The sequence below is a fragment of the Mus musculus genome, chromosome 6 (assembly GCF_000001635.26).
Source record: "Mus musculus strain C57BL/6J chromosome 6, GRCm38.p6 C57BL/6J".
In the NCBI taxonomy this organism is placed as follows: Eukaryota; Metazoa; Chordata; class Mammalia; order Rodentia; family Muridae; genus Mus; species Mus musculus.
Window position 1 is genome coordinate 14,899,758 of NC_000072.6, and position 26,589 is coordinate 14,926,346.

At 38.7% G+C, this 26,589-nt stretch overlaps 1 protein-coding gene across 2 annotated transcripts in view; it reads left to right on the top strand.

Annotated features, from left to right (window-relative positions):
• The first annotated feature begins 1,591 nt into the window (after window positions 1-1,591).
• Foxp2 (forkhead box P2) overlaps window positions 1,592-26,589 on the top strand; it is a 540,629-nt gene continuing 515,631 nt past the window's right edge. The window contains exon 1 of one of the 2 annotated variants that reach the window (NM_053242.4): window positions 1,592-2,004. The gene's annotated coding sequence lies outside the window, so the exon portion shown is untranslated. The remainder of the gene's footprint in view (window positions 2,005-26,589) is intronic. The other variant, XM_017321341.1, reaches the window with a different exon arrangement.

Consider the following 26,589-nt stretch of genomic DNA (forward strand, 5'->3'; position numbering starts at 1 on the left):
GAAGGGAAAAACTAAAAAGGCACGTGTTGATGCTGATCTTTGGCCACCCCATCCCACCATCCCCTCTTGTACTGAATAAAGCTGTGTGAAAGTTCGCAGCTATTTCTCTCCGGAGAATAGCTAGAAGGCAGCCTAGCCCAACTCCGTGTCCCCCCCAACCCCCATCCCCGGCTTCTTGGCTATAGCTATTTAGTGGAAAGTTTCTGCGCCGGTGGAATCGCTGCGTGACAGATTCAGCAGCTAGGCTGCAAGCTCCCGCGGCGGCGCGTATTGAACGCCGACGGCTAAGGGTTAGGGGGCCAGTGGCCCGGGAGGGGCTGGCGGGAGAACCGCAGGAAGGAACTTCCTTCCCAAGCTAGGGTGGAGAGGGGCATCTTAGAAACACCCTCCCAGATTCAAGTCACAAGACCCTTCAGGGCCCGCCTTGATCTCCTCCGGCCCTTTCTCTGTCATCTCTTTCTTGGTCCTGCTCAGACCAGCCAGCTAGGTCGCACCACGCACAGTGGAGGAGGGACCTGGTGGCAGAAACCGAGCCGGAGCATCCCCCAACACCGGGGACACAGCTTTGAAGTGCACTGCGAGCGGGTTCTGGCAATTTCTACTTTTCTTTCATTCCTGTTATTTTTTTCTCCCTAGTCATTGATCCAGTCAGTCCCCAAAGCCTCATACTTTAAAAACAAAATTACACCTTGGTGGTGCCATCTCTTTTTCCAAGTCCCGCTTCGGTGACCTGGGCTGCGCGACTACATGGAAGCCCTAGCAGTACTGGCCCCAAGTGAGACAGGAGCCACGACAACCAAGAGTGAGAAAGGTTCTGCCTCTCCATCCAGGCCGCAGAGGCGCACACACAGGAGAGAAAGGCCAATCAGCGTGGCTGTGTTGGCGCGGGCTCCCTCTGTGACACTCTGTGCTTTAACTACCTGCCACCAAAGGCTTCGGATCCCTTCTAGGTTTTCTGCACTTCACGTGGAATCCCCTGTTTCATTTGCCAGCAGCTCCGTCTGCTGAGAGGACGTACTTTGGGGACTGCCAAGAAGCAGCAGACACAACTCGGCTGTGCCAATACAGCATACGGTTTTGTTCTCGCCTCCCTCCCCACCCCCATCCCCGACTCGCCGTCTGGGGCGGCAGGAGGAGGCGGAGCTGGAGGTGGGGAGAAGGGTGGGGGTGGGGGAAACGGGGCAGAACAAACAAGTTCTCTAGCAAGTTGTTTACATAGCAGGTGGACCTGACGTCATCCAGGAGGCTCCACCGCAAAGCCCAGCAACATTCTGGCCCGCGATTTCTCCCATCTCTGGAAAAAGTTGGGGGGGGGGCATGAAGAGATTGATGGAGTTCAAACCACTTTAAAAAAATCATCATCATAATCATCATCAACAACAACAACAACCCCAACTTAGCAAAGTAAGACAAAACAAGTGCCCCAACAGTACTTAAGAGTGTTCTAGGAGGTCCCTTCCCCCTGCCCGCCCCTCATAGGAGAAGCTGCTCTGCTCTCAGTGTGTGCATAGTTTGCATCGCCAACAACTCGCGCGCGCGCCCGGGTGCGCGCGCCCGCCGGTGCACGCACACATACACTCACATACGCACACACACACACACACATACAAGCGCGCGCGCACACACATACACACAGACACACACACACACCAACACACACATACATACAGAGATCCGGGTTGTGGGGGGAGCTGCCAGCGCGAGACAGCGCGAGCCTCCGAGAAAGCGCGAGACACGCCGGCGCGTGCAGCTCCCCGGCCGCAGCTTCGTCCCGGCCGGAGCCCGGCGCCACCAGCAGTTCATCCGTCAGTGCCCGCCCAGGGCATTTATGCCGCGGCCGCGACTTCCCGCCGCAGCTTCCTCGGGTCCCCCCTCCCCTGGTGTCCCCGAACTCGCGGCCGCGGCTGCCGGGACTCGAGCGTGGGTGTGTTGTTCCGGGGCTTCTGCCTGGGTGCACAGCGGGTGCCACCTCCTGGGACGCTGCCCTCGGGGTCCCCGATCGCGGTAAGTTTCTTCGCCCTCACTCAGACGCTCTGCACTCCGCACCCCACCCTGTCCCAAGCACAGCCACGCGCGGCCAGACTGCGACTTTGCTCCACGCTGATCCGGTCGCGCAGCAAAGTTTCGCCCCAGAGCCTGCTGCTCCGCGCTGCGGGGCCAGGGTGACATGTGTCAGATTTCCACATAGGGCAGGGGTCGCATTTGCGTCGAGACCCAACATCGCCACTTGTTGTTTCTTTGCATTTTGCTGTGTGATGGGGAAAGGGGTGTGCAGGAAAATGAGATTTCTCTGTGGGCTCCGGGATGAATTATTTATTTATTTATTCATTTATTTATTTATTTTCGTTTTGAATATGCAGATTGTTGTATCGTCCAGAGATGCTGGAGGAAGAAATGTGTCGAAACACCAGATGCGTTTGTTTACTCTTATAAAAAAATGTTTGTTGTCTTTCCCTCTTCCCTCCCACTCCCTCTAGGGAAGAGAGACAGCAGTAGAAACATGTGGTGGTTAGAAGCGCACACTTTATTGATGAGACTGCTGACCTTTATTTACTAAAGCGGGCAAGTGCGCGTTTCTTGGGTCTTCAGCACTTCTGCTTTCATCTCAGAAGTACTTATCCAGGAACCAGAGAGGCATCAAGGGGACACTTCTTTTCTCTCTAGTTAAGAAACTCCTGGCCCCTAGTGACTCCTGAGATAACCATGCATTTCTCGGGCCACTCCTGATCACTCTCTTCCACTTGTCTGCTAGCCAGCAAGGCCTGCGGCTTCCCAATGGATCCGTCCTGGTTTTACTTTCCTTCCACTTTGGGAAGTGCTCCTTGTTCTGTGTGTGGGTGTCACAGCTTGCAGCCCCTGGGAGAGGGCATGTGGGAGGGGCACAGACACCTTGGTGAGAAAGGGTTTCTCCCTAGCCTTTTTTTTTCTTTCTCCTTCCTTCCTTCTCTCCTTCCTTCCTTCCTTCCTTCCTTCCTTCCTTCCTTTTTTCTTCCTTCCTTCTCTCCTTTCTTCCTTCCTTCCTTCCTCTCTTCCTTCCTTTTTTCTTATCTCTCTCTCTCTTTCTTTCTTTCTTTCTTTCTTTCTTTCTTTCTTTCTTTCTTTCTTTCTTTCAAACCCATGAGTCTTAAGTGGCTGGGATCAGTGCTGCGAGTGAGGGAAGATCAACTCCAGCCTCCACTACATGCTCTTGGAGAGGCATTTGTGACTGTAGGTGCTGGCTAGACTCTCCAGGTGATCACAGGCACTGTAGGTGCACCTCTCCCTACCCTCAGGCCAGAAGTGCCCTGAATCTCCATCTTAACGAGGGCCCGCACCCAACTAGTGCTTGGACAGGAAAAAAAGTTGCCTTCCTAACTTTAGTCCCTAAAAACTCATAGGTAAGTGTCCCGGGACCTGGAAAGCAAAGGGCCATGCTTTTATTATTAGAAAAAACATTCAAGACACAGATGTGTGAAGGCTTTCGGTCCTTTGAAAGTGAAATCATTTTGCATTTGCATTTTGCGCAGGGTAGAGTCCAGAGGCCAAACTGTCCAGGACTTGGGGGGGGGGGGCGGTCCTCACAATCGGGATTCCCCCCAAGGGAACTAGACCCATCTGTGTATTTGTTTATTCAGCTCTTTAACCAACAGATTTAAACCACTAAGTGGACAGCTGCTAGCTGCAAGATTTGAATCCCTCCCCCACCTTTCTTCTCACCACATGTTGAAATCCACTCAGCTCCTTGATCTCTGGGCTCATTCCTAGACTGCTCCTTGCTTCCAGGTGGACAGGTCTTGGGATGTGAGGTGCATGAAGTAGCCTGGGTGAGTTCTACTCAGGGGCTTAGGGGAGGAATTAAGTGTGTGAAAGACTCCCGGTACTGTATGAGGTATGCATCTTTGCAGTCACAGATTCAAGAAGCCCTTAAAATACTCCCAACATACCCACGAGGAACATGGAAGTAGACTTACTTAGTTGCAGGTAAGCCCCAAGGGAGGAGGTGATTCCCTGGTGTCAAGTAGCAGAACTGGACATTTTCCAACTGGAAGTATTTGCAGAGATTTACTTTGGAAAACAAGTTTGACTGGAAGGCACATCTTTGCATGGTGTCCTAGCTCCCAAGAGTTTGGCTTAGGCAGCAGTGGAGAGAAGACTGAGAAACCAGTGCCTGCATTTGAGGTAGAAACTGAAGGGGAGATGGGCTTTCAGATAGCTGCATCCCAAAGTCGCAGTGTGACATACCTCGGGCAATGTTTAATGCTGTGAAGAGCCCTGTTTATCTTTTCTGTCACTATGAATTATGACTAAGGATATTCTCAGTGTGCTGGAATTTTTAAATGTAGTGTTTGTTTAATGCTGTTAAACACAATTTACAGTTTTGATTTATTTGTATCTCCATTAATAGAGTGAATATAGTTATAGGCACTGGGATCGTTGGGGCCATAATATTTTATGTCTGCATTAGAGTTTTACTTCTTTTTCCTCCTTCCTTTCTTTCTTGCATCCCTCATTCCATCCCTCTATTCCTTCAGTTAATCAGGTTCAGAAGTTTGTTCAGCTCAACACTTCCTTAAAACAGTCCTGGGCATAATTGTTACCCAAAATTAAGTGAAAGAATTCTTAACTGTAATCAAGTTGCTGGCTTTTAAGGAGAAGAGAAGCCTGAAGGTAGCTCTGTCTGGGTTAGTGGCTGAAGACACACAGTCGAAAAGGATAGATAGACCTGAAGTTCATTTTCAGATATCCAAAAGTAGAATGTATTACAGAATGATTTTTGACATTCAGTTTAAATATGAATACAACAAATTCATTTTATACATAGATGGTTAAAATGTAGCCTTTGTCTATTGCAACAAATCAAGTAATTAAAAGGAAATTGTGCAAGGATATAATAACTATATACAGTTTATCAGTCTTTCAACAAAGCCTTATGTTTTTGGATACTGTTACAGAATTTTTGTGTGAAAGGACTCTTAGCTTATGTGGGAGATGGATGTACTGGAGACTCCAACACTGGAGTTTCCTTTCTTTGTACTTAGGACAGTGCGGTGATTGACTTTGAAAAAACCCTGTAATTTTCTAGGAATCTTAAATACGAAGGAGCTCATCATGTGAGGAAAGTAAAGAGGTGAACAGACAAGCGTTGGGATAGGCACACACAATTTGATAACCAGAGGTTACATTCTCTTTAAGTTTCAAACAAACAAAACAAATCTTCCTGGATGGTTATGAGGTTTTATGTTGTGGAAGGCATATTTACACATGGAAAAATAACCAGCTGGTTTGATTCACATTCTTAGAGAATATAACAATCTAAAGAACTGAGATAAACAAATTTCCCAGGTATTTTGATTGCAGAAGAGGATGGGAAGTATACGGAACTTAATTACATAAAGAGGATAATATTTGTTATCTTTTAGTAGTTACAGTCAGCTCTGTTCAACACACTTGTCTCTTTCAATGTTGACAACCTCACTTTGAATTGGCTATTAGTTATATTTACAGAAAGTTGAATAAAGTAAACAGACATGTAATGTCCACTTTTCTAAATGATATAAAGGAAATGGTCCTGACTATAAAGAGGAAAATAGGACTTTAGGCCTGAGGTCATGAATAAGTTTTCATGGCTAATTCATTATAATAATAGAAGTAAAATCTAAATAAATATTGTTTAATTCAGACATCATAATACTTTCCAGTTGTTAATATTTTGGCACCCTTAAACTATTTTATGGTCTTTGTGAAAATTATTTGTACTTGTCTGTATGGGCACCGAGAACTTCTAAGCAGTGTCCCAAATGAAAGTCAATGAAATTATAATATTGGTGTAGGAATTTGAAAGCAACCTCATATGGCCCCTCATTTATAAGATTCCTAAAGCCTGAACAAATCCAAACCTGAAAAATTACTATTCATATTTTAAGGGCTTCTGTAAAAACTTACATGGTTAGAATTTAAAAGACACACATGTCCAATGTTCAAGGTTCACAGACAATTTAAAGCTGACCCAGATTCTCCAGGCTGTGTTTAGAAGAAATAAAACATTTTTTAGGTCCAATTGTTTATCTCTTGGATATACTTAGACTAAAGTTATGTCATGTCTATAATCTTTGTCAAGGAAAATAATTTACTTTTGAAGTTTTGTCTGATATCTATAGATTTCTGCGCGAGGTTTATCAGGTCCTCTTTTACTGCTTTCTTATGGGTTTGTTCTGAACTTCCAGCTGCTGTGTTTATCAGAACTTCAAAGTGGGCCCCATGACCACTTTTGTTTGTTTTATCTTCCATCTTAATTAAGCATTGCTGGGAGGGCTGTCTAAAAACCTGCTTAGTTCTCTTTTACAACCTAGCATTGAAAATTCATTATTGCCGAAGTCTATCAATACCCATGTTGTCTGTGGTTCTCCCCTTGTATCTAGTGTTGCTTGATAAAATAAATGTTTTTTTGTCACTTGCATATTTCCCTGTTTTGTTATCTCTGACTTATTTTTATATTTATTCCTTCATATGCTCCATGTCTTCATTCATCTTCTACGCCCCCCCCCCCAAATTAACTATTTATTGTGAAATATAAGGAATAGCATGACTAAGAAGCCGGGAGTGAGGAGAGACATGCTAGGGAAGGTTTCCATGTGCCGCTGTGATGACAGTAATAATAAACAAACAACAAACAAAACCAGCCATGCTTGTGGTGATCTGATTCCCTTCGTTGTGTTTGTTAAAGCTATATTTTAAAAGCAATATTTTGGTAGTTTGTTGTCTCTACAGTAGAGAGTAGCTTTATTCTTCATTTGAATAATTTTAGTAAAGTGTCTTATTTTGTAGTTAAAGTGGTCTGGCCTTCATGGTCATGCACACTGATATATGCCTAGAAGCCAATGGCTATTTAATCTGTGCTTCTGCAACAGAGAACACTGGCATAGTCCTGGTTCCGTTTCTGGAACCATGTTATAAAGAAGTGACTTACAGCCAGCGATTTACTCTTTCACTTCATTTTGAAGTATTGAACTTTGTTTGTTTTCCTTTACTCGGTGTGTATTTGTACACTGTCCCAACTGACCGCCTACAACTGGAAGTCTACATTCATTTCAACCCATATCAATCTGTCTACAATTTTCTTTTGAAAGCATTTTTCTCATCAGCCACCTATGCTGGCCTTGGTTAACCTTTTGATTCCCATGATTTGTGAAGGATGCATTCCTGAATTCAACTTTCTAATCAGTTCTGCTCTGCTCTCTCCTTCCTGTGATTCACCAAGGAGACCCACAGCATCCTTCCCCTTTATATTGATAGATGTGTCAACTGACATCTTCATCCCTTTCTGCTCTGGCAAATTATTTTCATTAGCAAGAGCGAATAAGATTTAATGTTGAAAAAGCACATCGCTGTGAAGCAAATGAAATCCCAAGGGGCTTTCAAGCTCTCAGCATTTTTAGTTTATTAATGTTCTCCAATTTTCTTCAATTTCTGTCTTGGAGGACTTAAAATATACTTTGTGGAAGATAATGTTGTCTCAAAATTTATTTAAGTTTTTAACAGTTCCTTTTAAAGATTCTTCTAGCATGTCTAAAAGGTTGTAGCATTAGAATGTCCTAGTTTTTGAAAAAAAAAAAAGGAAAAAAAAAGAAGGTTAAGGAACTTTGAATTCCTCAAACGAAAGGTCCAAGTAGAAAGAACTTTAAAGGTTTTGTTTGTTTGTTTGGTATTCATTTATGGGTTTTTTTCTTTGTTTTTTGTTTGTTTGTTTGTTTTGCTTTTGATCTCAATGTCTGTGTTTACTGGATGGTATTTTTTGTGAAAGCCTCTATACCATTTTAGTATTTATTTTCCATGACAGCAATGATTTTGTAACTTTTTCTAAACATTAAGGAAAAAGTAAACTTGCTTCTTAACCTGAAATTCAGAAGGAATGGAACAGGTGAGTGGGGGGCACATGTAGAAAAAGTAAAGTTTCTCCCTTCCTGACAGTTAGGAGAAACTCACCATACACTTTTCATATAACTTAACATATTGAAGCTCATATTTAAAAATGAGACATACCATCTCTAAAAGCTATTCTTCAGTTACTTTAGGAGACACTTTGCTTTCCTCTATATGCCTGTGTTAACTTTCAAATCCTCCCCACCCCACCCCCAACTTGGAGCCTGCCTTTAGGTTCATGAAATGGCAGTTGAATTGATCTTCACTTACAAGTGTGCTAAACCAAAGCTCTGGAAATGGTCAGATGAACCCTTAACTACTACAGCCGTTCGTTTTGCATCTCCACACACCATTCTGCATGGGGGCAGTACTTCTTTAATATTAGGCCCTGCTAAGTTACTCTCCTATTCATCTTTTACCATCTCCTTAGGCCTCTCAGCCTCTAGGGATGAAAGACAAAGACCTCACATAAGGTCCTGCTGTTTTTCCTGTAACAGTGTACTCTGTAATAGGGAACTCTGGCCTTCTTAATACTGCTCAAAAGAAAGTGGGCTGCTTTTCACCTAGGTGTGTTTCTCCAAGTTCTCCATTTGGAATGCTGTGCACTAGGGTGCCTCTGCCAACCCCAGCTCCCTGCTCTGATGCATTTCTTCCTTTGTAAATATTCTGACTGTCCTTCCTGAAGTGTGCATGCCCACTGGCTGCACTTTATTAATGGTACTGCATATTATTTTTATTCATAGCCCCATAGTCCACTGGAATTTATAAAAATATTTCTCCACTATAATGTTCACTTTGTGATGAAATACCTTCAGCGTGTTGTATTTTCCATGATAGTATACATCCAGAATTTAATGGAGTGAACTGCATGTACATATAAACTATATCTAGTGTTTTGTGATTTGCATGATGATATATATTCAGTGTGCCATATCTTTGATGATGATGTGCATCCAGTGTGTTACATTTTCTGTTATGGTAAAAATTTAACATGGTGTATATTCAATGATGATATAAATCTGGTGGTGTATTTTCCGCTATGATATATATCCAGTACAGTTTTCTTCATAAAGATGTACATCCATTGTGGTATATTTTCCATGATAATGTACTCCAGTGTGATTTATATTTCATGATGACAGACACCCAGTATAATGCATATTCTATAGATATGGAGATTTTTTTCCGTATACTGCTTAGAATAGTGCATTGCATTGGCTAGGAACTCCATAAACCAATATTAAATTAAGAACAATAGTTCACAATGGAGAGATGGCTCAGCCCTTAAAGGCTAGACTCACAACCAGAAATATAAGAATGAGTAGATCTCCGGGCATGGTGGCGCACGCCTTTAATCCCAGCATTCAGGAGGCAGAGGCAGGCAGATTTCTGAGTTTGAGGCCAGCCTGGTCTACAGAGTGAGTTCTAGGATAGCCAGGACTACACAGAGAAACGCTGTCTTGAAAAAACAAAAATCATAAAACAAACAAACAAAAAGAATGAGTAGATCATAAGTACCTCAAGACATTACTTCTAACTGCCTTTGTAATATTTTTATCTTAATTTTTCATCCTATAACATTTGAGTGTCTTATCATATTAGAAAAACTGTTTACTATTATATTGGCAAAATCATGGCTCTTGTCTCAGGTGGGTACATATGATGACTAGTTTCCTGTAGCCCAGATTTAGCCCCAGTGGCCTGGAACTACTATGTAGACCAGGCTGGCCTTGAACTTACAGCAATTCTCCTGCCTCTCTTTCCCTTATTTTTAGTCTTTAGAAACAATATTACATTTTACTTTTGAAAATTGTGAGTGAATATTTGTGTTTAAGACAACAAACTCCCAATAGGTGGGTATTTCACATAAAAATTTTAAACACAAGTTAAACTGGCAAATTTTGCCTTATATCTTAGCAGGAATAGTACCAGCAATATGTATACATGTTTCTAATGGATATGTTGTCAATAAAGTATGGGTAATTCAGGTGTTTCTGGGACTTGTTGCTGATATATAGAGAAAAATTAAGATTATATTCATATATAAAATTGCATCTTTGTAATGAGAAACATCATACATTTATAAATTCCTCTCTCTGCCCATCCATTTATCCATCCATCTATTCATACATACATACATACATACATACATACATACATACATATATACATACATATACAACTAGCTAACTCTATCCGTTCATTCATATATACATGCACCTTTCTGCCCTAAACAGGACAAATTGAAGATTTATGCTTTGGTGAAAAGTCCATGTCTAAACTTAAAACCTCACATGGTTTGTTGAAATTGCCTGAGGCTACTGAAACATAAATAAGAGATGCAACTGTCCATGTAGTGCCACACAGATACTTTCTTATAAATACAAAGCCCTGCAGAACTTCTTCAGTGCTGCCCCTTGGATACTCAGTGCGTTCCACGGCTCTCTCTGATTATTTTCTTTGTCAATATACTCTGTCTTCATTGGAACCAATAAACATTGCATTCAAGGATTTTCTGATGAAAATTTTGCATAACAGAGTGAGATGAAATTTTGAAAATAGCTTAATTGCTATCCCAGATAATAAAAGTAGCCAGTTTGCCTTACTATGCAGATCCCCAGAGACCTGCATTTCTGTTTGAGAGCTAACTATATCTATTATTGTTGTGAGATTTTTAAATGATACTTCCTCCAGGATTAGCTTTAAGATTACTCCCAACTAAAGTATCTTAAGGAACATATGGAATCAAGTTTGAAGCTACAAAATATTCTCTACTTACTACCACATAAATCTACACATAAGAATGAAAGAAGAAAGAGATGGATTCTAAAATAGAAACAATGCCAACAAAAATCACCAACATTGCTTTTCTTCTGTTGTATAGCAGGAAGCATAATTATTGAATTAAAATGGAAGGCTATTTTTTTCCAAGTTGTTTTGTCCATAAGCTGTCTTTAGAGCACTCTTTTTCCCAGATGGAAAATGAAGTCTCATCTCTAGCCAGGATCCTAAAACAAAGGACAGGATAATGAATATGGAGGTAACACACTAAGATCAAGAAACACACTCAACCACCTGACAATCTCTTCTCTGAAAGTTGGAAACTCACATTCTACGTTAATTTACTCACAATTTTGCCCTGGTCCTCTGTTGAGTCGTATATTTAGCTGTTGATACTGAAATAGTTGGGAATGCATTTGATAAATTTGCCTTAAAAATAATTTAAAAGTAGACATGCTGGTTAGATTTCTCAGGAGTAATGATGCTTTTGTCTAAGCCCGGTGGCACGTGTTTGATTCCCAAGGATTCACCCAGTAAAATCCTAAGTTGTCTTCTGACCTCCACTATCATTTAGGGCCACACAAACCTAAATATATCTGAGAAGAGACTTCATTTTGTCATTGCTTCCGCATTTAACCTGTGGACATATCTGTAGGACATCTTCTTTAGAAATATAACTGATGTAGTAGGGCCAAGCTTATGGTGGGGTGTTCCATGTCTGGACATGAGGTCCCAGACTGTATGAGAAAATTATCTGCGTGAAGTAGAAAATCAATCCAGTAAACAGCATTTCCACAGTCTTTCTGTCAGTTCCTGCCTCCGGGTTCTGTTTTCCTTGATGACGTACTGTGACCTGTAACCCAGATAAACCTTTTCCTCTCCTCTATGGTATTATCACAGCAAAAGAAAACAAATAAAATTTTAGGGCTGTCTGAGTCATAATTTCTATTAAGGACTGATGAAAATGAAGTTTGTGTTCCTCTGTGAACATAGATACTAGCTGGGTAGTGCTAAAGATTTAACTTTGATTAATAAGCACCAGTATCATTGAGGCAAAATCTCCTGGGATGAACTTTCTCCCTGGGTTAACACACAGTAACAGTGGTCTAGAGAGGCCCAAGGCTGTATCTAAAGCCAGAAAGTGAACTTGACAAGGTTTAAGAGTCTTCTGCGTGGTACTGGCTTTTAATTAGTAGAGGGGTTAGATACAACTAGGACTTGGCACTTGGAAGGGCAGTAAGGACCACAAGTGGAATATAGGCTCAATTTCAGTGTAGACTGCTTAGTTCTTGGTAATTCCAGGATTGGGATGACTATCAAGGTCTGCAGTAAGTTTGGAATTATGGTTACTTGAGCATACCAGACAAGGTGTGTGTGTGTGTGTGTGTGTGTGTGTGTGTGTGTGTGTGTACAATCTAAAAACCAGAAAACTGGAGCTGCCCAGTTTTCTTGGGAACCCAGAAGATCATGAGTCCTAGATGTCAGATACTGACAGGTTTGGAGTTATGCAGTTGGATTTTGTTTTGCTTAAGTGTTTATTGCTGGTCCTCCTAGAGGACCTAAATTTGATCTCTACCATCCATGTGGTGACCCACAAGTGTCTGTAACTCCAGTCCCAGGGGATCTGATACTCTCTTGCCTCAGCAGACAGCAGACATGCACAGGGTTCCCATACACATCCCGCAGCAAAACACTCCTATTCATTAAATAAATGTATCTAAAATGACTAGAAGGGAGGAGAGAGTGTGCATGGGTGGAAGTCGTCCTCGGCTGTCCACACACACGTGCCGTGGCAGGGTCTTGCATGGGTACATTCACAGTACACAAATTGGCGCAATAAATCAGCTTATACATTTATTACTTCCATTGCAGCCAGCTGTTATAGTCAATAACATTACGCCATTGCAGTACTACATGTATATTTCTTAGGCTATTCTACAAATAGGTAAGAGGTAATTCATTTTTTTCAGGTCTAAGTGGCATTAGATTTCACATCATCTGTTCTCTTTAATACCCGTGCAAATTTGATCTGAAAAAAAAAAACTTCATTAGCTAAAACAATTCTTAATTTTAAACATGAGTATGCAATAATTCATGTGATAATACACAGCACTGCCAGTGTTAAGTTTTGTTTGCATTTTGGAAATATTTTGCTCTAAGGACTTAGAGCATGCCTAGCTTATTTTTTTTTAAATTAAGTATATGGGTATTTTGGCCTACATGGATGTTTGTGCCTGACCCATGTGCCTGCTACTGTCAAAGCCCAGAACAAGATATCGCATCCTCTGCACCAGACAGCTGTGAAAGCTAGGAACTGAACCTGGGTCCTCTAGACGAAACACCTATGCTCTTAACTGTCGGGCCATCTCTCAAGCCCCTATTTTGAGTATATGCATACGAACATTTGACAGCAAATGTAAAGATCTCATGGATAATGAAAGTAATGTTAATTTATTATCACAATATTTACATTTCTTATAGAAAGGTGTTTTAAAACTTGAGTGTGGTTGAAAAGAATTCTACTTTTACATATTACAAGTCATGAAAGTGCAAAGGTATTTGATTATATACAAAAAGAAAATTTATTGCACATTTGAAATTCCACTTTAAGGTAAAATATTTGTTTGCATATTTCAGAGCCTCATGTTCTTTTCAGAAAGTCATCACCTTTAATATGTTGTGTTAATGATGATCCATGTAATTGTTGAATGTTAAATTAATCTTTCATCATGTTTCAAGCTCCTTTGCCTTCTCCACTCTTAGTGAAATATATCTTTTTGTGTGAATGGCAAACTTCTTTCCATTTTTAGAGTGACTCTACATTTTAATGAGTTCAGAACTGTATCATTTTGCCATCACAGTTGAAGTACAGACTGGCTTCATTGCCCTCACCCCATTTCTTCCATGTAGCTTTTAGTCTTCCTTCCTGATTCTTGATTCCTCATCCCTGATGACCACCAATCTGTTTTCAAATCCTGTGAAATTTTCTTTACTTGTTCAGAAATGTAACTTTTGGAATCAAAGCTTTTTGCTTAGCTAAGGGTTTCTGAGGTAAAACTGTGTAGTTATATCATTCTTGAGATTGCCAAAATTGATTTTTTGTTTTCCCTTTATAATTACTTAGATTTTGGATTTTTCTTAGTTTTTATCTATCTATCTATCTATCTATCTATCTATCTATCTATCTATCTATCTCTGTCTATACATACATATACATATATAGCCTAACCTATGTATGTTTCTCCTTGGCTATGAACACAAAGCTCTTTCCTGTTTAACTGATAACATCTATGATTAACCTTCAGGCTTTGCCTAAGCTCTTTCCAACCCTAGCTCTATCACCAGCTTCCCCTCTTGTTCTCACTTTTAAAAAAATCTTCTTGTTCTCATAGGTGTTTATTTTTATGCCTTTTCAGCCCTTGGCATCTTCTGTTTGATTGAAATAGATGAGGTCTACTCATGTAATTATTTCTTCCAAAAGAAAGAGGCTCATTATCACCTATTTAACAATATTCAATTGTTTATTTATCTCTTAATCATGGATGCATTTTATTTCAACCACATAGACACTCATAGAAATTTTAGTAATCAGACAGAACACAGCAATCCTCGAGTAGAAAGAGATCTTTGAAATAATAAAATTAAATTAATTATCTAATCCCATTCCAAGCCTAATAGAAATGTAGCTTGGAAACTGTTATCTGAAAGTGTCTGTCTCTTTGTCTATGTCTGGTGATATGTATTCAAAGGGACAATGCCCAGAGCCACTTTTAAGTAAAAAAAAAAAAGTGATTTTGAGGGGGGTATGTTGAAATGGAAATGTACCAGGGAACCAAAATTGGAATGGACAGGGACAGAGTGGAGACTTGTCCCATGTGTTTGCTTCTGTCAAAATTATCTTATTTAGACTTAGAGAGTGGCTTCCAAGCATTTCAGTAAAAAAAGATTTACTGTCACATTGTCCTCATGTGCATGGTGCTTTAATTCCTGCACCGTTCTTCCTTACCTTGGATGGAGTCGGTTGGAGTCAATTAGTCTCCACTTTACCTTTGCACCTTCTATTTGCAAAGCATATTTCAAACTGACCACCTTCTGTATAACTGGAGTTATATTTTTCAATATTTTTCTTTCTCTGTTGGCCTAGTAAAGTTAGTTTTCTTTAGTATTCTCTATGTGCCACAGTAATGCGTATTTTAACAAAATCATATTTACTGAAGCTTCTTGTTAACATGTATTCATGTGTGAACAGTACAGTGTATGTGGGCTCTGACCAACATTTGTTAGCAAACATTTCTTTTGTTAACGCTCCTGTCATTTATTTTATATGAACTTTAGTTAGCATAGGATGTGAAGAATTAGTTTTTACAAACGATTTGCACATTGGGGAAATGTATAACTCTTTAACCCACTTTTACCTGCTGTCAGTTGTCAACTGTTTAAAGGACTTCTGATTATTTTTTTTTTCTGTCAGCAATTGTGCCACCAATAACCTTTATTAATTTATTTTATATTTTATTTAATTAGGTTTTTAAAAAAACGGGCAGAAAGTGCCCAAGAACGGAGCCTGTGACTTTACTAGTGTGACACACTTGGGGAGATTCTTCACAGAGAGAAACCTTCCATTTAGGAAAGTTAACCTTCACATGTGATGAGAAGAGAGCCTGTCCAATGTTCTACATGTCACCTTCTCTATACTCTGAGACTCTTTTCTAAAGAGCCATGAGCAGTTAATGCTGGTTGAAAGTGGTAAGAGCTCCTGCTTGCAAAATCTGCAGAAATAGGAGAGGTCCATGGGAGAAAGCCTCTTATCCCAGATGTTGAGAACAATTTCAAAGTTAAACAAATAGTAATGGCTTAAGTCCAAGTTGGCCATAAGAGAATTTCTCCATATTTTCCTTGGTTCAGATACTCTGCAGCTAAGGCATTTCCTTGCTCCACTAACTGAGTAGCATCGGCAGTATCAAAAACAAGTTTGAGCACAGCGTGTTTTGGACAAATCAATGCCAGATTGTTATCTATCTATCTATCTATCTATCTATCTATCTATCTATCTATCTATCATCTGTCTGTCTATCTATCAACTCACAAAGCAACTGCTTAATAACCTGATCTGAATTTTGTTGAGGATAACATTGAGATCATTTATGTTTATTTTCCGTAATCTTTTAATCTTAAAAATAAAATGCTTTGCCCCTATATACTTGTGTGTTCCATTTTGAATTTTAAGATGATTAGCTGTTGTCCAGTGATAACCCTTTTGGGCTTTCTAACAAGTGTATTAAACTTTGATCCTTTGGTTTTACACAATTGCCTTTAAAGTGACATGCATTCTTCTTGACCTTTGATTTTTTTCTTAATTATACCTTGAGATTTTATTCCATCCCATATTTTTCTTTTCTAGTTTAAAATCTTAAAGCCATCCAGGATTCAAGAGGTTTCTTGTCTGTTGTCTGACCATAATTGGCATTGTCACCAAATTGAAGGCTTAGCTCTTCCTTAGTGTTTTCCCACACCTAAAGAGATGGGGAGATGCCCTTAGAAATGTTTCTGTGGTCCCTCCAACCCATTCAGAACATGCTACACAGCACTGAGCATTGTTTCTATACTATTTTTGGCACATGAGTCATTTCTGAGATCGAGTATTCCCAGGAAAGTCTACACTTTCCCTGTGCTTTTTCTACTCTGCTTCTTCACTTATTCCTTTCAGTGCTAAAGGATGATAACTTCACTTTTAATAATGCACAATTTTAATAAATGAAATATCAAAGATACACTTGCATTTGATGTTTTATCTCAAGCTATTGTATGTGGCAGGGGTCACCATGCCCTTTTTGTAAAGGGCTAGATAGTAGTTGGTATACTCATTTCAAACCCAAGGTAGTGGTATAGACAATTTAAACCCTCTTTTGAAATTATCCATTGTACTAAATATAAGAAGATATGATATTGAAATGTATGAATATAGTTGCATTCCTGTATGTTTTCTTTCTGAACATTTTGATTTTAATGTTAGATCAAATTTATATTTTATAAAATATAGACATTCCTTATTTTTTTATTCAACTCCATGCTTGCCTTACAGACTATTTAAAGTCATGCAGCAATCCAGCTTAACACATGACCATGTTCTGCTACAGACACATAACTAGAGTTTCTCAGTGAATATAACCTATTTCTAAGACACACAGCACATTTCAGTATATTTGCTTGGCATTAAAACATTAAAATAGTATGGATTTTCAATAATTGTTTCATAAGGTCTTTCATAAAACAGCTATTTGTTTTCAATGTAGTTGAATCTTAAGTGGTTTTTAACATATTCTTTAGAGAGGATAAGTTAGCAGCCAGACATTAGTTTTATATGGCCAACTTTAGGCATAATTCATATCACATTATATATTTTAATAATAACATACTACTTGTTGAGTCATTAGAGGCTTAGATAATGGTTCAAGGGGAATGTATTAACTTTCTGCCAGAGGATGGTGCATAACAAAATGCCAGGAGCATTCTGAGGTAGGAAGCATCCCAACGCATCCAGGAAATATCCTCATGTTCATATGAAAAGCAGGACTTAGGGCAGCTGTAGATGCAGGAAACATGACATGTGGAAAACTTGTGGTTGGACTGAGATGTCTGAAAACTGATATATCATCAGAATGGTCCCTTGGTTACATATACTGATTTGCCTTTAGGTAAGAAAGATGTCCACCTATGTGTGCCCTGTACATGTGTCCAGGCATTTCTTTATGCTTTATGCTGCAGAATTTGATCTAACATTTGATGTGCATTTGGAGGCCATTCATTTAAGTTTAACGTGATGGGGATGTGAAGGCAGGTGACAGGGACAGAAGCTTATTGTCCTTTATATTCTTTCTTCCACAGCATTTAGCTAGCTAGTGGATGACGGAATACTTCCTCCTCTTTTCTTCCTCCACCTTTCTTCTTTCAGTCTTTATTTCCCCACCCGCAACGTTCCACACATCTCACTTTAACAAGGAGGTCTGACCTAGAAATAACATCTGAGAGTTGTTTATAAAATCAATTAAGATAAGCACTATTTTTAATTCTTAAACTTATGTATGAATATATATATATGCAAATATGCATTTACTGTTCAACATCTTAAATAAATAAATTGTGACTTTTAGCTTCCAGCTACTTATTCACCTCCACTGTTCTGCCCTTTGAACTCATTTTGAATTTCTGTGTTCTAGATCCTATGTGAACTCCGTCCTTTGTTGTGTTGAGGCTTATTAAACAATTTAGTCACATAATAGTTCAATTACTTATGAAACAACTTAGGCCAGAGATGAATTGTATTATTGTTTGCATATTAAAATTTTGATTTAAATTTTAGCCTAGGGGGTTGTCATTTTATGGAATGAATTTTGCTTGTTTGTATGGTTTTTTTGTTTGCTTTTTGAGACAGGCTTTTTCTGTGTAACCCTGGCTGTCCTGGAACTCACTTTCTAGACAAAGCTGGCCTGCCTCAGCCTTCTGAGTGCTGGAATTGAAGGCATGTGACACAACAATATGGCTTGAAATTGGTTGTATGTTGGTATACATGATATTTTATCAAAGTTTTAGTCAGAATGGATGTTGAAATGAGAAGAAATTTTAAGTAAAAGCATTTATGGAAAAATCAGGCTAATCATTTTTAGATTTAAGAAAACAAGAAATGAAATATTTATGAGTCGGGGCTTAGAGAATGCAGACCAGGCTGTGGTTTCTGTGCATTACTTACAGAGCGACCTAAAAAGCCCAAAGTGCAAAAGACCTAATGCAGCCAGGTGTGAGGGTTCAGAAGAGATAGCCAAGGCTAATGCACCACGATGCTTTTGCTCTTAAGTCTTTTGTGTTTCTTTTTCTTTTTAGTTTTTGAAAATGTTACCAGAGGTTAAGGGAAATACAACTGCTTGATGGCGAAGGTGATTCAGATTTAAGAAAGAGTGAATTGAAAACTATTGATTCATGCGTTTCTTCTGCAGCCCTAATTGTACAAGCAGCACATTGTTCCTTTCTGTTTTGAAATCACACTTCCCAACAAGATGGTGTAGTCACATTATCTAATTCTTATTTAATCTAGATTAATTATATATGAGCAATTTAATAGGACTATGTATTAATACTACAAATTAGTATAAGTAGTGCTATATATTAACCTAAGTTAATATATAGTAGTAAACGTAAAAGCAAATTTAATGTGTTTTCTGATATGATTATTTTGCACTTATACAAAACACCTGTCCTGGCTAATTTTATGTCATCCTGACACAGACCAAAGTTGTGTGAGAGGAGGCAACCACAATTAAAGAAAATTCCTCTGTAAGAACTGGGTGTAGTTAAAACTATATGATATTTTAAAATAAATTGGTGGTTGATAAGGGGAGGACTGAGCCCATTTTCCATAGTGCCATCTCTGGGCTGGTGGTCCTGGCTTTATAAGGAAGCAGGCTAAGCAAGCCATGGGGAGCAAGCCTGTAAGCAGCACTCCTCCAGGGCCTCTGCATCAGCTTCTGCCTCTGGTTCCTTACAGTCCTGACTTCCTTCAGTGATGGACTCTGATATAGAGGTACTAGCCAAATGAATCCCTTCTTCCCAAGTTGTTTGTTGTTGTTGTTGCTCATAGTGTTTCATTGAAGCAATAGAAACCCCAAATAAAACAATGCCTAAGTCAATTATGTAATACCAAGATAAATATACCATTAGTTGCAGGGATCAATCATCTTTTGTTGCTAAGATATAACAGAATTTACTCAACAAAATGCTCTAATATGTTTTGAACATGATATGCTTCTAAAATTTTAAACCTCATGCTATTGAGGAATTGTCTTGGCTACAATTTAAATAAAAAAATTTCACTGTGATATTTTTGCTGTTCACAGGAATAATTTGGGAGAAACTGTTACAAGGCTGATTACCAAGTCTGATCTGGATTTTCCTGGTTTTCAGTTCCTCAATTGAGTAGAACAGAAACATGCAAGTTCACGTATAGAGAACAATTTACATAAAGGGATATTACTAGAGTTCTTTAAGTAGGACAGAGTTGAGGAAACAGAAATAAGAGAGACTGAGAGAAAGATAGTTATGCTGTCAGTGTGTTTAAAGGTGGAACATTTTACTTTGTGCTAGTTTCTGTAAAATGATCTCCCAGAAACAAAGTCAATGACTTTTTTTAAAGTCACCATATCCATGATTCTTACTGAATGGATGATCACAGTGATTGATTTAACCTTATATAAAAATGAATTGAACGTTGCAGGTTTTTTTCCCTGAGAATTTCACTAGGTATTTTGAATAAAATTCATTTAAAGTTTAAAATGCTTTCTCAAGTTTGTTTGTTTGCTAGTTAGAATTGGGAATTCATTTTTTCCCCACTGAAAATAACTGTTTTTAATATAATTAACTGGTGATTAAAATTGATAGAAAATTGGGTTGCAATATTAGTGTTTAAATTTAATGTATTTCCTTGAATTTTATATACAAGAGCTATAACCAGTTGGCTAATGCTTCAACTTCAAAACACTCCCTGTGTCTAGTCCAGCAAAGCAAAACAAAGGATATGAACTTTTTAAAAATGAGTTCATTAGCCTCTTTATTCCTGAAATGAGATACATACTTGCAGTTCTGAAATGATCTGATTATGAGCATTTGACTAGAAATGTTAAGTATTCATATTTGTAAACATTTGACAGGTGATATGGTTCTTATGTTTCTACTTGGATTGCTGTATACCCTTTTAAAGAAAAATTAAAGAAGATGCATCATATGCTCTTTGAAGTGAAGAAAATAAATTACTCTTTTCTCCACCATTATATAGTTAGCAAACCCCAGAACCCAGAATCATCTCTCCATAGTTCATATTGTTTCTTCTGGATATTCACACTGCCCCTCACGAACTGGGCATTTTCAGAATGTTAGCTGCTTGGATGTCTTCTGTTGCTTCCTTTGTCTTTGCAGTATGTTGAAAGCCTTGCTGGGTTATTGTGACTAGAGATGTGGACCTGGCAGTACTGAGAGCCTGGAATCAGATGGGGAGCAAATCCTAGGCTTAGCCATATCCTGGTCATATTACTATAGACATGATATTTAATCCCTGAACCTAAAATATAAATGTTTAAAATCTATATAGTATATATGGAAAGGCATCCTGTAGAACTTTCCCTTAAATGAGTGTGTGTCATGATCTTGCACAGTAGCTGCCAAAATTCACTTGCCATGCATTTAAAATCCCCTTTCCAGCCTCTCCACCTTTCTGTAAGATTGTCTGGATTTCCTATTTTTAAAAATAAATTCTCTTTTGTTTTGTATGTTTTTAATCTCACATACTAGAGTGCTGAGCTTATGAGGCAACTCGTTCTGTTAGGAAGCTTTCCTCATCACCCAGGGAGTGATGAGCAACTGGAAGGAAGGGAAACACACAGGTACTGAGGTATCAAGCTCTTTGCCTTTGTCTCTTTAGTCCTGAAGTTCATTTATGAACAGCTAGTCCAGGAATATTCTTTGGAGGAAAATATGATTTCATGGATATGCTCAGAAGTCAAATATCATCTCTATCTGAACCAGCATATTCTTAGAAACTTGAAACATGAAACTTAAAAATTAATTTTGTGTTTTGTTTGTGGTATTGGCAAGTGATGTTACAATTGTTTATTCATGAACTTCTCTGAAGCTATTAGATGTGGCAAAACTAGACATTGCCCTATTTTGCTTTAAGATTATTTTCCAGCACTTTCTTTTAAGGATCTATCAAGAGCCTTCAACCTCGAATTGCTTTTAAAGACAATGATTGCAGACTAATCAATTAATCATTACAAAAAGAAGAATTTTTGGAGAAATATTTTCTGTAAAATTATTAAATAATAAATTAAAAGTTCTTTTTTGGATATTGTTTTGACTCCTGTTAATATATGCCTAGCATTCCATTAGTGGGTTTAGATAGCAGGATTTCATGCCAATTTTATCTATTGTAATTTTGGTTGTTATTGTAGGTCCTGAAATCCTCTTTCTAGCTTGAAGCTAGAGTGGTAATTGTCTGATTACTATGCTTTATGTTAGGGAAGTCAGTTTTGTTTTTGTTTTTTTTAATTTTTTGTTTTATTTTGTTTTATTACTTTTTATATTTTTATTTATTTACATTCCAAATATTTCCCCTCTTCCGGGACCCCTCTTTCCTTTGTGTTTGAGACAGTGTTGCCTCCTATCCATCCCCACCTCACTCCCCCACCAGCATCCTCCTTCCCTGGAGCATCAAGTTTTCTACAGGACTAAGAACATTCTCTCCCACTGAAGGCAGACAAGGCTGTCCTCTGTTATATATGTGTCAGGGGCCATGGATCAGTTCATGTATGCTCTTTGGTTTTTGCCTTAGTCTTTAGGAGCTCTAAGGGATCCAGGTTAGTTGATAACATTGTTCTTATGTTTCCTTCATCTCCTTCAGTTCTTCCCCTAACTCTTCCATAGGGGCCCTTGACCTCAGTCCAGTGGTTGACTGTCAGTATCTGCATCTCAGTCAGCTGCTGGTGGAGCTTCTCAGAGGACAGCAGTGCTATCTAGGTTCCTGTCTGCTAACACAACATGGTAGCAGAAATAGTGTTGGAGTTTGGCAGGTCTCTGAATGCTCTTTCCTTTAGTCTCTGCTCCTAATTGCCCCTGCGTTTCCTTTAGATAGGAACAATTCTGGGTTAAAAATTTTTGAAGATGCGTGGGTGGCCCCATGCCTCACCTGGGGACATGCCTATCACATGGAGGTGGCCTCTTTAGGCTCCATCTCCCACTGTAACCTGGAATCACTTTATCTTGTGCTGTGAACTCTTAACAGAGCAATGTCTGCACTGCAGAAAAGTGTCCTGTGTCCTATTGGTTGCCATGTCACATGTTGGCTCTAGGGAAGTTTGATTGAAGACATCTGGCATTTCCCTTTGCAATCCCATAGGAAAAACAGCAACCAAAGAATATACATGGAGGGACCTATGGCTCCAGCTGCATGTGCTACAGAGGTTGGCCTAGTTGGTCATCAATGGGAGGAGAGGCCCTTGGTCCTATGAAGGCTTGATGCCTGATGCCCCAGCATAGAGGAATCCTAGGTCAGTAAGGTGGAAGTAGGTAGGTGGGTGGGGGAGCACCCTCGTAGCAGGGGGAGGGGAAATGGGATAGAGTGTTGCAGAGGGGAAACTGGGAAGGTGGAAAACATTTGAAATGTAAATAATTAAAATAACTAATAAAAAAATTAAATAAAGCAAAACAAACAATCAAACAAAAACACCCTTTCCTTGATCTGTGATACCAAGAATGCATGGGATGATATAGTCAAAGAAGCAAGATTCCTCTTTCCATTTCTCTGGAAATAATTATTTGCTGAGGGGATATGTGCTCAGTGGAAGAAAGGTTCAGCAAGTAATATATATTCTTTGGCTCACTGGAGTTGTCAGCATGTGTTAGTGAATCTACAAGGAAAAGCATATGCTTAAATGTGGTTACTGTGTGGGGTGGTAGACACAGTACTGTAACATTGGGAGCACTTCTTGATTGGGAATAATTGATTCTATGCCAATACACACATTTTATAATTATTTTCAAGATCCAGTGCAGCCTTACAAATAACCTGTTCAAAAAAATGTAGGAACATGGGGTTCTGTCCTATTAAGCTTACTTAAATTTAAGAGAAAGTAATGATGAGTGTTAATTAATTTAAATTAATTTAGCAACTAGTGAAAGGCAAAAATAAATTGCTTAGACATGGTCCAAGTTCACTATACCTGTTCAGAATATTAGTAGATTTGTTGCTTGGTTAAAAAAAAATATGCGACTGCTTTTATTTGAGTAAAATACAATGTAATCATGCTGTCTGAGTGTCCAGTAAACTCTGGTGATGCTTCAGTTTGCTGTTAACTTCAGGGATAGTTTAGAATAATTTGATTTGATCTTCAAAAGTTTCTCAATAAGAATTTAGACATGAGCTTTTACTTCCTAGCCAAGCCTTCTGAATGGGTGTACAAAGATGTGTCTACTCCTTTGCCCCATTCCAGGCTCCTCCCATTCAAAAGCAGCCATTTATGCTTTACTGTCCTAGCTGTTTGAAGTTGATATTATTCTTTTCCTTTTAGCAATGTACTGTGGTTTGAATTGTGTGTGTATTTAACCTAATATTCAACTTAAATTTCATTGATTTGAGCTATTAGCTATAATTATTTTTAGAAGGTGAATAAATATATAAAATTATATAAAATGTGGGTTGTCTAAGAGTATTGATAGTGTAAGAGCTGGAATATGTCTAAAGTAACAATTTTGCACAGAAATACATTTTGCAACATTAATAGTCCACATACCCATTAGTCTCCAAGTTTTATGATATACATTTAACAATCAAGGCATGTTTAAATTGTATTTATTGTGAATTACAATTTGGTGAGTATACTGTTATTGATAAATTAATACACAGATCCATTAATGCCTATATTAATCTAGGGTATCATATTGGGTTGCTTTTAACTTGCCAAATCTAGGTTACACAGAATGGTGAACTATACTTAAAAATGTTTGTCTGCCCCAATTTTAAAAGAAAAAAATAGGCCTTTATACTTAACATGTGGAGCTCGAGCAAAATTATAATCAAATATTGTACAAGAGAAGGTATAAACTGTTGATATTTTGTTTGATATTGTGAGAGAGAGAGAGACAGAGAGAGAGAGACAGAATTGCAAGAGTGAGTGAGAGAATAAGCACTCTGTTTTCTTGTTGTTGTTATTGCATATTTTCGTTTTTAATTTCAAATGTGATCTCCTTTCTAGGTTTTCCCCCCTCCGGGAAACTCCCTATCCCATCCTCCCTCCCCCTGCTTCTATGAGGCTGTTCCTCCATTCACACATCCACTCTCACCTCCCTGCCCTCAATTCCCCCACACTGGGGCATCTTTCAAACTTCATATTTTTTATCTTCACTGATAGCTGTCTCTCAGTGGTAGAGACACCACTGAGCCAATGAGCTCACAATTTTATTTTTGAGATGTAATTTATTTGCTTCAATAAAAGCAGGGCATTGCAAAAAAACTTAATGAAGGTTTGTTATGTAATGATGTTTGCTGAACTGATTTTAAACACTTAGCAAATCTGCATGTCCTTTATTCATTCTTTTATTACAAAATATGTGTTAAATTCCTCTGTGCCTTTGATGTCTTGCATTATGTCCCATCTTGATAGTCCATTCTCATACTGTAAATTACAAATAGCAGTTCACCTTTCTGTACCTTGCTTACAGCCATTAAATCAGATTGCAACACATTGAAAAGCAAAATGGAAAATTTGAATGTTCTTTTTTCTACAAAATTAAAAATTTTTGAAGAGACAATATTAATTTTATTTAAAAAAAGGAAATCATGTAAGGTTTGTAACTTTAAGGAATTCCAATCTATCACCATCAAATTTGGAGCTCTGTGTGATCTATATGCTGACTTATCGTCCTAAACGCAATGCAGCCAGATTCATTCTAACTGAATTCCTTTCCTTGCAGCTTATTTTTACCTGGAGTTTTCAAAAGTTACCTTAAAATAACTTGTATGTTTTGTCATTAAATGATAGAAAACTCTCAGCCCTCTTACACTCTTAATTCTACTCAAATGCAGATCTTACATTTTCAGATCTTTTCTTTTCATGAGAGCTTCGAGAATTTAGGATTTGAGCATGTGCTGTGGCATATGGTGCATTTTCTGTCCTATTTTGTATACCAGCCCATTAAGAAGAGAAAGTGAAGTAAGTAATCTAAAAATAACCCTGCTGTTGGCCTAATTTAACAACAACATAAAAAAAGTCTTCTGTGCATAAGTAAAGTTCCACATTTGCCTCCACTGCTGGAAAAATCTCTCAAGCATGTTGCTACCTCGCACAGAATAACACCTCGGTTGGCACTGCTGCAGTTAGAAGGACTGTTTAGACGTTCTTTTTCTTTTCATGGTAGTCTGTGCTAGCCCCAGATACAACAACTTCCTCAGTCTGATGAACCCACCTAACTGAGCCTTGAGCAGAGGTGAATAACTTTTTCTGGTAGATATTTATTTTTACAAAATCAACTGACGTGAGCTTGAATTGGTGATTAAAAAAAAAGAAAAAGGCACAATATCTATACTAGTCCTCATCACAAAAGGGTAGCGACAACTTTCAAAGCCGTTATTATTATTATCATCATTTTGACTGTTAAATTCATCACGCAGTCATCAGAGAGCAGTTTAAAATTGTAACAGTCTGTAAGGAGAAATTACATGGAAGTGTCTGCTAGAGCTTCACCTTGTCCCGGTAGTTGCTAGCACTGACATTTACAGACAATTGAGGTTCGCAAACTTTCTGGCATTGTCTATTCTGCCTTTCAGATTCCTGGGCATATAAGCCAGGAGAAAGTGATTTTCTAAGTTTAAGGCTTTGGACATTTCGGACATTTTGTATGATAATCCATTCAATATTGATTACAGACCCCAAGTGCCTCTAGAGCCTGACTGGGGGACATCAATAGTGAATGATGCGTTTCTTTCTGGTGGGGGAACTGCTCACCCTGATGTGTTTAAAGGCTTCTGCACTTATATTCAAAGGAATTTTTATTCCTTCCATAAGAGCTTTAAGAATTTAGTAGTGAGCATTTGCTGTGGCATATGGTGCATTTTAAATTTTAAAATACTTTTGAATCCTACATAAGCATTCATTCACTGATATGTTGACTAGTATGATCTTAGAACACTTACAAAAATACTTCAGACTTTCTAAGAGATAAGGTATGGAGCAAAATAGGAAAGGAATTTTGTTAAGAAATGTTAAGAGCCAAGTAATAGAAGGATTTTGGCCATGAGCTACAGCTCTAGAAGGGAGATACATGGTAGGCTGCTGTACCAGTGACTTTCAGGGAACCCCATTTATCCAGATC